General features: G+C 41.6%; 2 long non-coding RNA genes across 4 annotated transcripts in view; one reads left to right on the plus strand and one right to left on the minus strand.

Moving 5' to 3' along the window:
• Positions 1-14,323, plus strand: part of LOC309856288 — a 735,312-nt gene that overhangs the window by 249,317 nt on the left and 471,672 nt on the right. The gene's annotated exons all lie outside the window — the stretch shown is intronic.
• LOC309856286 overlaps positions 1-14,323 on the minus strand; it is a 1,346,109-nt gene that overhangs the window by 248,755 nt on the left and 1,083,031 nt on the right. The gene's annotated exons all lie outside the window — the stretch shown is intronic.

Consider the following 14,323-nt stretch of genomic DNA (forward strand, 5'->3'; position numbering starts at 1 on the left):
TGCCTCTGTTACCAAGGGGACAGCATCTCCTTGGCCACCTGTCCCAAGGGCAGACTTGGGCTCGCCACCAGGTGCCATACCTGGAACTTGCAGAAACAACCCCATGGAGAAACGGTCAGTCAGATGCCATCTTCCACCAAGATGTGGCAGCATTGTGGGTGACAGGGGGTGCTTCGGGGAAGGAGTGGAGACAGTCCCCCACAGTTCCCCATCCCAGTGCCCGGGCCATGTGCAGGGATCCTGTTGCCTCCTCTCTCCTGTGGTGAAGGCACTGACCTAGACCCCGAGTCTTTCCGAGCGCCGGAGCAAAAGGCAAAGCCTTACCTAGGCCAGGAGATGGAATTAGGCATAGCGTGCCATGCTAGGCCAAGCACGCTGTTGCAGGGTTGTGACTGTGTCTGCCTAGTTCGGCTTAGCAAGGTGAACCCCGGGCGCGAACTTGGAGCCCGTGAACGCAAGGCCCAAGAGGCACCAGCTCTCCCGCGGCTCTTTTTCCCTGCTAAGAAAGAGCGAATGACCAAAGCCTTGCTGAGGAAGCAGCAGCGAAGTGCGGTTCGCGCCAAGCTGAAAACCTCTGCGAAAGCATGGCAGTCGCTGGGAAATCAGAGTCGGTTCTGTGGGCTGCTTTTGTTGCTTGCCTTAGCCTAGTATTCGCAGCACGATGGGAGAAACCCGCATAGAGCGAAAGCCTCTTTGCCAGGGCATCCCCTCTGGGAAAGCACAGCATTCTTTGGGAAATCAGAGTCAGGTCTGTGGGATGCTGCCTGCTGCTTGCCGGAGCTAGTCTCCACAGCACGGTGTAATAAACCCGCATGGAGCGAAATCCTCTTTGCCTGGGCATCCGCTCTGCCTGAGAGAGAAGCGCGGTTTTGCCTGTGGAAAGAGCCTTAAGGAAAGGGACACATCTGTCACTGCAGAGCGAAGAAGCCTGGCTGCTAAGGAGACACGAGGGGAAGATTAGAGCAGGGAAAAGGGCTCCACTCTGAGGAAGGAGTCTGGGCAGAAAGCATGCCTGTCCTGAGCCTTTGGGCCCAAGGAGACAGCAGCTCCTTGGCCACCTGACCGTGGTGGAGCCATGGGCTTGCCACCAGGCGCCTACCCTAAACTCGAGAAACAACTCCCAGAAAGACCTGGCCATCAGATGCCGTCTTCCTCCAGGATGTAGAAGCTTGGAGGAGGCACGGGGTTTAAGGAGAAGGAGTGGGGACAGTCCCCCAAAGCTCCCTATTCAGTGCACGGGCGGTGTGCAGGGATCCTGTCACCTCTGCTTTCCTGTGGGAGAAGCACAGGTCTGGTCCGCGAGTCGGCCTGAGCGCCAGAGTAAAAGGCCAAGCGATGCCTACACCTGGAGATGGTAGTGTGTATAGAGTGCCATCCTAGGCTAAGCGCGCTACTGCACGGTTGTGACTGTGTCTGTTTAGTTCGGCCTGGCAGGGTGAACCCAGGACGCATACATGGAGCCCGAGAAAGCGAGGCCCAAGAGGCACCAGCTCTCCCGCAGCTCTTCTTCCCTTACGCGACTGAAACCTTGCTGAGGAAGCAGCGGCGAAGTGCTGTTCGCTCCAAACCAAAACTCTGCGAATGCACAGCATTCGCTGAGAAATGTTGTGCGGGCTGCAGCTGCTTGCCTGAGCCCAGTCTCGCGGTGGGAGAAACCCGCATACAGCGAAAGCCTCTTTGCCTGGGCCTCTCCCTTAGGAAAGCACAGCATTCGTTGGGAAATCAGAGTTGGGTTTGGGGATGCTGCTGCTGCTTGCCTGAGCGAGTCCCGGCAACATGGTGGAAGATACCCACACGGAGCGAAATCCTCTTTGCCCTAGCATCCCCTCTGCCTGAGAGAGAAGCATGGTTGCACACGTCTGTCACCGGCTCCCCAGGAGCAATTTTGATGAAGGCACAGCACGCCGCCCCCGGGGAAGAGAAGGATCCCTTGGCCTTGGTGTCTGGAAACGCTCTGGAAGCAGAATAGCCTGCCGAGGCACGAACAGCAGGCCATGAGAATACAAGTGTCCTCTGCTCCCTGGGCGGAGAGATTGAAGCCTGGCTGCTAAGGAGACATGAGGGGACGACAAGGGCATGGGTGCGTGCTCCACTCTGAGGAAGGAGTCTGGGCAGAAGGCAGGCCTGTCCTGTGCCTCTGGTCCCAAGGTGAAAGCATCTCCTTGGCCACCTGTCCCAAGGGCAGACTTGGGCTTGCCACCAGGTGCCATACCCGGAACTCGCAGAAACAACCCCATGGAGAAACGTGCTGTCAGATGCCGTCTTCCACCAAGATATGGCAGCATTGTGGGAGGCAGGGGGTGTGCCGGGGAAAGAGTGGAGACAGTCCCCACCGTTCCCCATCCCAGTGCTCGGGCACTGTGCAGGGATCCTGTCGCCTCTTCTCTCCTGTGGTGAAGGCACTGGCCTTGACCCCGAGTCTGCCCGAGCGCCGGAGCAAAAGGCAAAGCCTTACCTACGCCAGGAGATGGTAATAGGCATAGAGTGCCATGCTAGGCCACGCACGCTGCTGCAGGGTTGTGACTGTGTCTGCTTAGTTCGGCTTAGCAAGGTGAACCCCGGGCGCGCACTTGGAGCCCGGGAAAGCAAGGCCCAAGAGGCACCAGCTCTCCCCCGGCTCTTCTTTCCTGCCGCGACAGAGCGAAGGACCACAGCCTTGCTGAGGAAGCAGCAGCGAAGTGCGGTTCGCGCCAAGCTGAAAACCTCTGCAAAAGCATGGCAGTCGCTGGGAAATCAGAGTCGGTTCTGTGGGCTGCTTTTGTTGCTTGCCTTAGCCTAGTATTCGCAGCACTTTGGGAGAAACCCGCATAGAGCGAAAGCCTCTTTGCCGGGGCATCCCCTCTGGGAAAGCACAGCATTCTTTGGGAAATCAGAGTCGGGTCTGTGGGATGCTGCCTGCTGCTTGCTGGAGCTAGTCTCCACAGCACGGTGTAATAAACCCGCATGGAGCGAAATTCTCTTTGCCTGGGCATCCTCTTTGCCTGAGAGAGATCCATGGTTGCACACGTCTGTCACTGCTCTCCCCAGGAGCAAGTGTGGGGAAGGCACAGCACGCTGTCCCCGGGGAAGAGAAGGAGCCATTGGCCTTGGGGTCTGGAAAATTGAACAGCCACATGCAGAAAATGAAATTGGACCATCCTAACACCATACATTATAATAGAATGGAAATGGATGAAGAAGCATAATGTGAGAAAGGAATCCATCATAGTCCTTGTGGAGAGAACAGGTAGCAAACTCTTTGACCTCAGCAGCAGCAACTTCTTCCTAGGAACATCGACAAAGGCAAGGAAACAAGGGCAAGAATGAACTATTGGGATTTCATCAGATCAAAAAGCTTTTGCACTGCATAGGAAACAGTTAACAAAGCCAAAAGATGACTGTCAGAAGTTATCTGGGAGAAGATATTTGCAAATGACATACCAGATAAAGGGCCAGTATCCAAAATCTATAAAAAGCTTATCATACTCAACACCCTAAAAACAAAAAATCCAAGGAAGGAATGGGCAGAGGACATGATCAGACATTTCTGCAAAGAATACATCCAAATGGCCAACAGACACATGAAAAAATGCTCCACATAACTCGGCATCAGGGAAATACAAATCAAAACCAGCATGAGATACCACCTCACACCGTTCAGAATGGCTAAAATGAACAAGTCAGTCAATGACAGATGCTGGCGAGGATGTGGAGAAAGGGCAACCCTCCTACACTGTATGTGGGAATGCAAGCTGGTGCAACCACTCTGGAAAACAGCGTGGACGTGCCTCAAAAAGCTGAAAATAGAACTACCCTATGACCCAGTGCTTGTAGTACTGGGTATATAACCTACAGATACAAACGTGGCATTCTGAAGGGGCACATGCACCCAAATGTTTATAGCAGCAATGTCCACAATAGTTAAACTATGGAAAGAAACTAAATGTCCTCAACAGATGAATCAATAAATAAGATGTGGTATATATGTACAATGGAATACTATGCAGCCATCAAAAGAAATGAAATCCTGCTATTTGTGATGACGTGGAATGGAACTAGAGGGTATTATGCTTGGCGAAATAAATCAATCTGAGAAAGACAACTATCATATGATCTCCCTGATATGATGAAGTGGAGATGCAACATAGGCAGTTTCGGGCGTACGAAAAGAAAAATATAAAAAGATGGTATTAGGAGGGAGACAAACCATAAAAGACTGAATCTCACAAAACAGACTGAGGGTTGCTGGGGGGAGGTGTGTTGGGAGAGGATGGTGGGGGTATGGACATTGCAGAGGGCAGGTGCTATGATGAGTGATGGTGAGTGCTGTGAAATGTGTAAACCTGGTGATTCACAGACCTGTACCCCTAGGGATAAAAACACATTATATGTTTATAAAAAATTTTAAAAAATAATTTAAAAAATCCATTAAAGAAAAAACACATATTGCAAGCCCAGAGCTAATCTCATATTCAATCAAAAACGTTTGAAAGTTTTCCCCTTAAAGATCAGAAGAAAGACAAGTGTGTCCATTTTCACTACTCTCATTTGACACAGTAGTGGATGTCCTAGCCAGAGAAACAAGGAACACAAAGAAATAAAAGACTCCAAAAAAAAAAAAAAAAAAGGAAGAAGTAAAATTTTCTTTTTTTGGATAACATGAACTTACATGTTAAAAAATCCTTAAAAATTCACAAAAAATTTGAATAAACAAATTTAGTAAAATTACCAAATACAAGATCAATATATAAAAGAAAAGAATTTTGTTTTGTTTCCTTTTTTTTAAGGACTGCTTCCCAGTTTGTCATGTCATCCTTGTTCAGTGATCACGCTAATCTTCTCTGCATCATTCCAATTTTAGTATATGTGCTGCCAAAGTAAGCACAAGACAGGAGCATTTTAACACTCTAATGATGAACTATCTGAAAAAATAAAGAAAACAATCTAATTCACAATAGCATCAAAAATAATAAAATACTTAGGAATAGATTTAACTAAGAAGATGAAAGATCTGTACTCCATAAACTATGACATTGATAAAGAAATTGAAGGTGACAGAAATGGAAAGATAGCTCATATTTATGAATGGTAAGAATTAACATTGTTAAAATGTCCATACTACCGTAAACCATCTGTAAATCCAATTCCTATCAAAAATCCAATCTTAGGGGCGCCTGGGTGGCTCAGTGGGTTAAGCCGCTGCCTTCGGCTCTGGTCATGATCCCAGGGTCCTGGGATCGAGTCCCCATCAGGCTCTGTGCTCAGCAGGAAGCCTGCTTCCTCTTCTCTCTCTGCCTGCCTCTCTGCCTGCTTGTCATCTCTCTCTGTCAAATAAATAAATTAAAAATCTTAAAAAAAATCCAATATTATTTTTTTTACAGAAGTAAGTAAAGAATCCTAAAGTTTATATGAGACCATAAAAGACAACAAATAATCAAAGCAGTTCTGAGAAAGAATGAAGAAGGGAGATTACACTTCTTGATTTGAAACTATACTACAAAGCCCTCATGCTCAAAACAATAAAGTATACTGGCATAAAAACAGACCAATAAACAAGTAGAACAGAATTGAGAGTCCAGAAATAAATCCTTTCATACAGTCACCTAATATTTGACAGGGGCCAACATATGTAATGGGGAAAGATAGTCTGTTCAATAAATGATATTTAAAACTGAATAGTCACATAAACAGTATGAAAATGGAACCTTATATCACTCATAAGTCGAAACTTGAAATAGATTAAAGACTTAAAGGTGATGCATGAAACTAAATTTCCTAAAGGAAAACATAGGAAAAATTCTCCTTGACATAGGTCTTGCCAATAGTTTTTTGGATACCAGACCAAAAACACAAGCAAAAAAAGCCAAAATAAATAAATGGTATTACATCAAACTAACGTTTCTGCATTGCCAAAAAAAGGGAGAGAGTATGAAAACACAATCCACAGAATGTAAGAAAATACTTACGAATCTTCTATCCTAAAAGAGGTTAATAACCAACAGATACAAATAGAAAAAAATATATAATTAAAAAAATAGCAAAAGGATCTCAATAGACTTTTTTTTCAAAAAAGTTATATAAATGACCAACAGGAGCATTAAAAAGTGCTCAACGTAAAAATCTCAGGGCAAAGTCCTTATGTTGTTGTTGTTGTTGTTTACCTCTGAAAAACACAGCAAGATATTAGAATATATACTACCAAAAAATTGAAACTAACCAATTTTGGTAAATATTGGGGAAAACGGGGAACTTATGCACTGTGATAGGGATATAAATTTGTATGGAAAACAGTATGGAGATTATTCATATTATTAAAAGTAAAATTTCCATATGATTCAGTAATCCCACTTCTAGGTATCTATCTAAAGAAAACGAAGTCACTGTTCAAAGACATATCTGCACTCTTATGTTTATTATAAAATTATTAACTCTAAGCAAGAAATGGAAATAACTTCAGTATCCATTAATGGATGAATGAGTAAAATAAGTATGGTAAATATATACTACGGAATACTACTTAACCATGAAAAATTAAGAAATACTGCCATTTACAACAGCATGGATGGATCTTGAAGGTATTATTCTAAGTGAAATATTTCAAAGATTTTATATATTTTTTTAATTTATGTATTATGATATCCCTTACATACAGAATCTGAGGAAAAGGAAAACTAATGGAAACTTAGAGTTGAGTTGACAAGGGGTGAACCTGGGGTGGAGTAAGGTGGTCCAAGGGTGCAAACTTGCAACTATAATATGAAAAAGTTCTGGGGATCTAATGTACAGCATGATGATCATAGTTAATAAGATATACATACTTTTTTTTATTGTGCTTTCCTTTATTAAACTTTGCATATATCACATTCTTACAAGTTGAAAGTTTATAGCAATCTTGTATAAAAGAGGTCTGCTGCCACCATTTTTCTAACAACATTTGTTCATTTTGTGTCTCTCTGTCACATGTTGGTAATTCTTGCAATATTTCAAGTTTTTTAATTATTATTGTATTTGTTATGGTGATCTGTGATCAGTAATTATGACCCACTGAAAACTAATAACTAGTGTACTTAAGGTATATACATTGTTTTTCTTTAAAAACATAATGCTTTTGAACAGGGCAGTATAGTTTTTATTTTTTATATGCACTGGGAAACATAATGTTTTATATGCACTGGGAAACCAAAAAATATAATAATTTGACTTAGTTTATTGAGATAATCACTTTATTGAGGCAGTCTGGAACAAAACCCACAAGACCTCTGAAGTTTATCTCTACTATACTATATACATAAAAGTTGCTAAGAGAGTAGATCTTAAAATGCCTTACGATACATGCATAAAAACCAGTGGCAACTATACGAGATAGTAGATGTATTAACAATTTTATGTAGATTATATTGCAATAAAGATGTATACCAATTTATGAAATTGTACAAAATTTACACAATGTTAAAAGTTTGCAATGTTATAAGAAATCATTTCTTAAATTTACAAATATGTGGATTTTTTTCAATAAAGCTGGAATAAACTTTTTGTAGAATTAATCTATTTTTCAAAAAAGGAATTAAGGCAGTAGAAACTGCAACTAACTCTGAAATAATAGAATATAAAATCCATTTTCATTATATACACTGTGACAAAAAGTATTACTTAGTTTACAATGGAGGAGTACTTATGAAACATGAAGGATGGTCTATAAATAAGGCTGAAAGAGCTCAGTTTTAAGGTTTAAATTTAAAATCTTCTTTTGATATACTAAACTGACCACCCAGTTTTCCAAACATCAATGTCTTAACTGCATGAATTTATTTCATACAACTCTATAATCTAGTTTCATAAGAAAACAGCATGCAAATTTTGAATAAGACAGACTTGCTTAAGTTTCTTTATGTTCAACAGTAAAGGATACCTCCCTAAAAATAAATAGAAGACAAATCAGCATATTTATTATGATAATTATTATTCATAAAGAGATTCATATTGAATTAGGGAATATATATACTCAGAGGGGGTAAAGTAAAATGAAATTTATTTTGGTAAATGTGTCTATGAATAGTCAATACAATGCCTCAATATAAATGAATATTACCATTTTGAACAATTTAATTACTATTACTAGAATTATTATAAGTATAAAAATAGCTATCATTTTAACATGGAATATGAGATTCTCATGCTCCATGCTTCATCACATACACACAACAACGCAGCATAATAAGTATTATCATCACCATTTCATGGGTGAAAAAACTGAGGCTAACACTTTTAGATAACTGGTTTATGATTACATGGGTAGCAAAAATGCATCACACTAATTTAGGCTTTATGATTTCAGAATTGTACTCTTACCATTGCACATTCTATTACTCTGTAAATACTTGGCCTGTTTTCATTTGGTTCTTTAATTTTATTCATGTGGTGATGGCTTAAAGCTTCATTTAAAGGAAGCTTAAAAATTTCATTTAACCAAAAGCTCCCAAGAATTAAAAATGTCATTGGTCTAATGTAGACATGGATATCATTAGTTAATGGGTAACTATATATTTTCCACTCTAGTGAGATAAAAGAGTATTTTTCTAAGTTTTAGTCTCTCAGTGTTAAAAAGGACTTTGTTAAAATAGAAATATTTAGACAAAGGTGATCAAAAGTCTGGATCAGGTCACCTTAAGGTAAATATTAGGAAACTGAGGAAACAAATGGAGATTTGAACACTGAGCTATGATATAATGAATGGTTTCAAGGATTTAGTAGAGTATAGAAAAGCCCTTTAAAGCCTGGTCTTAGCCTAGCATTGCAGCTTCTGGGATATCTATCTATCATCTATCTATCTAGATATAATGTGAAAACTTTTTTAACTTAAAGATTTTGAGAAATAGAACATAATCAGCACCATAGAAGATCTGTTTATGATAACAACCTAGCCCCTCCTCCCAGTTTGTTAATATTCTCTCTTATTTAATGTAACATTGTGCAAATAGACCACTACTGATCTGCCGTTATGAATGAAATAGCTATAATCATCTGTTTGCATATCCTGGTGAAAATATTCATTTAGTTCCATGTTGTATTTCTAGGAATGGACCAAATTTTTATTTTTATTTTTAAGTTTTCTAAATATTGTCCAACTTACCTCAAATGTTTTTATTATGGGCACTTTCATTCTTTCACATTCTTGCAAGGCAATTTTACTGTTGCCCCATATGGTAAGTGTGTAATAGTATGTCATTTTAGGTTTTAATTTATTTTTAATTTAATTTAATTTAATTCCAGATTCATAATAAAGATAAACAGTTTTTATATATGAGTGGCCATTTGGATTACCCTTTCTGTAAAGTGCATGCTCAAATCTTTTGATATCTTAACATTGTGTCATACTGTCTTCTTTAATAGTAGATTTTCTGAATGAACTTTTAGCTGTGTAGGTCTTCTCTATTTTATTTTGAACTTGTTTTCATTTCAAAATCTTTATATTTATTTTCATAATCTGCTTTTATTTTTCTTTGTCTATTATCTATCTATCTATCTGTTTATTTGCAAGCAAGAGAGAGCGAGCAAGTGAGAGTGCAGGGAGGGATAGAAAAAGAAGGGAAAAGAATCTTAAGCAGACTCCAGGCTCAGCACAGAGCCCAACTCTGGGCTCTATTTCACAACCCTGACATCATGACCTGAGCCAAATTGAAAGAGATAAAATAAAATTAAGGTGTTAAAAAAAAAAAAGGAAAAAGAATTGGAGGTTTAATTAAGTGAGCCACCCAGGCACCCCTGTGGTACCTTAAATTAGCTGTCATATTTTTAAAGTTCTAGAGTATCCATTTGTTCATTTATAAAACCTTTCTCAATATCATTTTTAGTGTCAGTTTTTTGTTCAATTTGCTTCCCCTCTCATTTCTTTGAGCAGAGTAATCAAGCCATTTTACAATCTTTATTGATCATTTTAACATCATACTTAATCCCATTTTGTCTATCAAATCTTGTTAATGGTTTTTCTTTGTGTGCTTTGTTACATTTTGCTATGTTCAAGACATTATATTTGAAACTCTTATTGAGTAGGGATAATTAAGAGCTATAATAATGGTATGGTCCTCCTTGGCAGGATTTTCTCTTATATCTGAGACTCTACAAGACAATCATACTCCAAATTCAGTGATTGACTTTCTCAGTTTACACAGAAGGCAAGGTAGGCTATAGTCTTATTTCTGCTTCTCCTTGTGCTTTGGGGATCTCAAGTTAAATTTGGGTTGTACCAAAGTCCTCAAATTTGATTGCTGCTGGATTTTGAATTTTGTTTCTCTAGTATCAAGAGTCTATGAACAACACAGCTCAGTGTGTTTTAGCAGTTTCAAATGCTCTCATAGCTAAAATGGCTTCAGGGCATATATCTCTAGGCTCTCATTGTATTTCGTATTTTGGCCCAGTAATCCCTCATTTATTTTTATAATCATTCTGATATTTTTAACTTTAAAAGCTATTTTGTCTGTATTTTTAGTTGTCTTAAGTAGGAGTTTTTAGATCACCATTACTAGAAGCAACAACAAATATACATGAAAATATCTGCAGTAGTTTATCACATCTTTATGGCTTTGAACTTCCATAAGCTGAGGCATCCTTCTCTAATCACTTAGGCAAACTCCAATTCACCCTTTAAAACAACACAAAAATTGCTTCATTTAAGAACATGTTCAGGGATGACTCTTCCCCACTGTTCTTACCAACATTGCCACACACTCTTTGCTACCCACACCTTGTTTATGAACTTTCGTTAGGTATATCAGCGTGACCAGAATTTTGCTCTATTGTATTTTTGTCCTTTAGAGCTTTAATTAAATATGAATTCCATAGAAAGTCTGTCCCTTTTCTTTCAAACCTGGGTTAGTTATTTCTTCTCATTCTTTGTCAGAAGTTACTTTATTAGAGAAACTTATAGCTCTATTGTGACTTTGGAGCCTTTACAGTGTTTTGACTGGAAAAATCACCCATCCCTGAGATTTTTACGCAGCTTCCTAGCTGATAATATTCAGAAATCTGTTCAAAACAGACTTTTTCAGGGAGGCCCTTTTGGACCACTCAGTTTAAAAACCTCTTCTCAATCACTGCTCTTTTTAAAATGTGCTTATTTCGTTCAAATATGCATCTCTATTAAAGAAAAATCAGTACGGTTTTTTTTTTTTTTAAAGTTGGCTTACCTATTATCTATCTCTCCCATTAAAATGATTCCTCTGGGCTGGGGTTTTGTTGTGCTCATCTTAGGCCAGGCACTCAATAAATTGTCTCTGAATGATTGAATTGTTTGACTCCCTTGCTAGATTCTCAACTTCATGAGGCCAAGGATTGTTCTATTCAGTCCTTCTTTATCCTCAATGTCTGTTATATTGCAGTCACTTACGTGACTAATGGGAAAAATCACGGAAAGAAAGAGTTAAAACTACAGAAAAACCCTGTAGGTTCAATAACACAAAGCTTTCTAAAATTATTTAGCCCAGGAATTGAATACTGGCTGCACTTTTGATTTTTTTTAAATGGTATTGTGTGGTCCGCCAACGCTCGCCCGCGAGGAAGGAAGACCACCGACACAGGATTCTTCTCTATCACGCTTTATTGAAGTGCACTTGGTTGAGGTTTGTAGGGTGATGGAAGCAGGAAGCGCCTGGGTAGAGCCAGGGCTGCACATATATACAGGCTAGCTGGGGCGTGTCTCATTCTGGGGTACGTGGCTCACTATGGTAGGTCAGCCTTGTTGCTGGGCAGAATAAGCTTAAGGCCACGCGTCCAACCACTTGTTTACGAGGCTCTCCGGCGCCATCTTGTAATGGCGGCAACGGGTTGCCACATCTCCCCCTTTTTCTTTTATTTTGCAGTCATGGCTAAAATCAGAGGAGTGTCCCCTAGTAAACATGTCCTCCTTTGCCTAGGGACGGGAGAGAAACGGAGGTACCCGTATGCAGACACTCATGACTTTCAGGGTGGCTCACCCTGTGCACTCCTAGGTGCAAACCACCCGCGGAAAATGCAAGGTTGTCTCTATTCGGGTGCAATGGGCTACTCAAAGCCCTCCGAGTGCAAGAGCACAACCTATGTTTCATTTAACATGCTGAGCCAAGCTTGGGGAGATGTTTCAGCCTCTATAGCGGCAAAGGCACGCGCTATGGCCACCTTCTCTCTTCTGCGAGCCCTCATTATCCTCAGAATTAAGAACAAAGCCACCAGTAGTCCTGCAAACATTAGCATGCCCATGACTCCTACTCCGAGAGTGGTAAAGCACAAGGTGCCTTGAAGGTTGAAATTTGTAGCGTTATAACGCTGTACCTTATTATTGATTTGTTTACAGGGTAAATCAAAAACACATCTGGAACATACAGATGGGGTAATGTTTTTGTCGCGTTTGTGACTGGCATGGGGATGGGCCATGTTCTTGAAACGGCCCAAAAGGTAGCTCCCTCAACTCTGGTCAGGCAGATCATCAGCACTATCAGCATCTCCAGGGTTGGAGTCCATGTCTGCTTCTTTGGTGTTGTCATCGGTTCTTTCATCCAACTTTCGCGTCAGTCGTGATGGCACCCACACCGGATCCGAGCGGTCCTGTGGAAAAACACAAACAGCTCCCCTGGATCTCCTAATCACGGGATCCGGTCCATACCATTTGTTATCCAGGATATCTTTCCACATTACACGTTCCTTTATGGCCTCAGCCTCTTCTGCGTGTCTATCTGCCGCACTTTTGCCATTGGCATCCAGAATTAAAAAATTGATAGTAAAGATTGCTAGGGATAGGCGATCTCGAGGGGTCATAACCGCCTCTATTCCCCCTTTTTGTTTTTGTATTAGCTCTTTAAGCGTGCGGTTAGCGCGCTCAAACCCAATCCCTTTCTATCATTTTTCAAGCTAGGACTGACTAGCTCTGATTCTCCCTGCAAGTATTTACCTAGGCCTTTGCCTGGCATATAGCCTTGTTTCATCATCAAATCTTTGCTCTGTTTGGAATACGTTCCCTCATTAGTCAGAAGTAGATTTAATTGACTCTGGACATCTCTTCCCCAGAGATTGATGGGAAGGTCCAGTACGAACGGCTGAAAAGTCCCTTTGTTCCCTTCCATCCTCCAATGTAGAGTTTTTGCACTAATCTCAGGTGTGTTTTGATAGCCTAGCCCCTGTAATGTTTGAGAGGCCTTTTGCAGCGGCCAATTCCTTGGCCAGAATCGTTGGCTCATGACGCTTCGGTCAGCCCCCGTATCTATTAGACCGGTGAAGGCCTTTCCTTCTATCTCCAAACTACACATGGGGCGACCTGTTAGCTCCAAAGATAAGTAGGCCATATCGACTCCAGAGGATCCAAAGCCCTTATCTCCTCTGACCTTATTTTGGGCGGGGAAACGGTCATGCAAGGATGAGAGAACTACCAGCTGGGCTATTCTGTCCCCAGGGGCAATGGAGACAATGCCAAAAGGTGAGTGACACATAACCCTAATTGTACCCTGATAGTCTGGGTCAATGATCCCGGGGAGGACCAATAAGCCCCTCATGGTGCTGGATAATCGGCCTAAAACCAGCCCAGCCGAGCCTACAGGAAGAGGTCCTGACATGTCAGTAGGAACCGCTTGTATACCCATACGAGGGGTTAAAACCAGTCCGGCGGTGGCGCAGAGGTCCAGCCCCGCGGAGCCTGTCGTGGCTCGTCGGGTGCTCTCGGCGGCTGAAGGATCCCCTCCTGAAACGCCCCATATATTTTCGGGCCCTGAGGGCGTGGGCCCCTCTGCATGTTTTTTGACTCCGGGACATATGGGTTATTTATAGGTTGTCCATTAATGTCTTTTGTGGATCTACACTCATTGGCCCAATGTTTCCCCTTCTTGCATCTTGGGCATGTCCCTGGCTGCTTGGTATTTGGTCCCTTTGCCCTGAAGCCTTCCTTGTTAGGACAGTTTCTCTTTACGTGTCCCGGCTGTCCGCAAATGAAGCAGCCATCACGTCTCCCGTGCTTAGTAGCCGCTATCATAGCTCTGGCCAGTCCTTCATTGGTGAGTGGTCCTCCTATCTCTCTGCAGGCCTTTAGCCACGCATCTAAACCTTTTCCTTTCCATGGTGTGATTGCTCGCTGGCAATCCTTAGTGCATTGCTCATAAACAAGCTGTTGCACTAGAGGCATGGCCTCCTGAGCGTCTCCAAAAATTTTTCCAGCTACCTCTATCATTCTAGCCACAAAATCTGAAAAAGGCTCATTCGGTCCTTGGATTATCTTAGTCAGGTTTCCTGATACCTCTCCCCGTTTAGGTATCATCTTCCATGCTCTTTTAAATATTTCTACGATCTGCTGATAAACAGGCACCGGGAAGGCCGTCTGGTTATCAGC

The sequence above is a fragment of the Mustela nivalis genome (assembly GCF_964662115.1).
Source record: "Mustela nivalis genome assembly, chromosome: X".
NCBI classification, from domain to species: Eukaryota; Metazoa; Chordata; class Mammalia; order Carnivora; family Mustelidae; genus Mustela; species Mustela nivalis.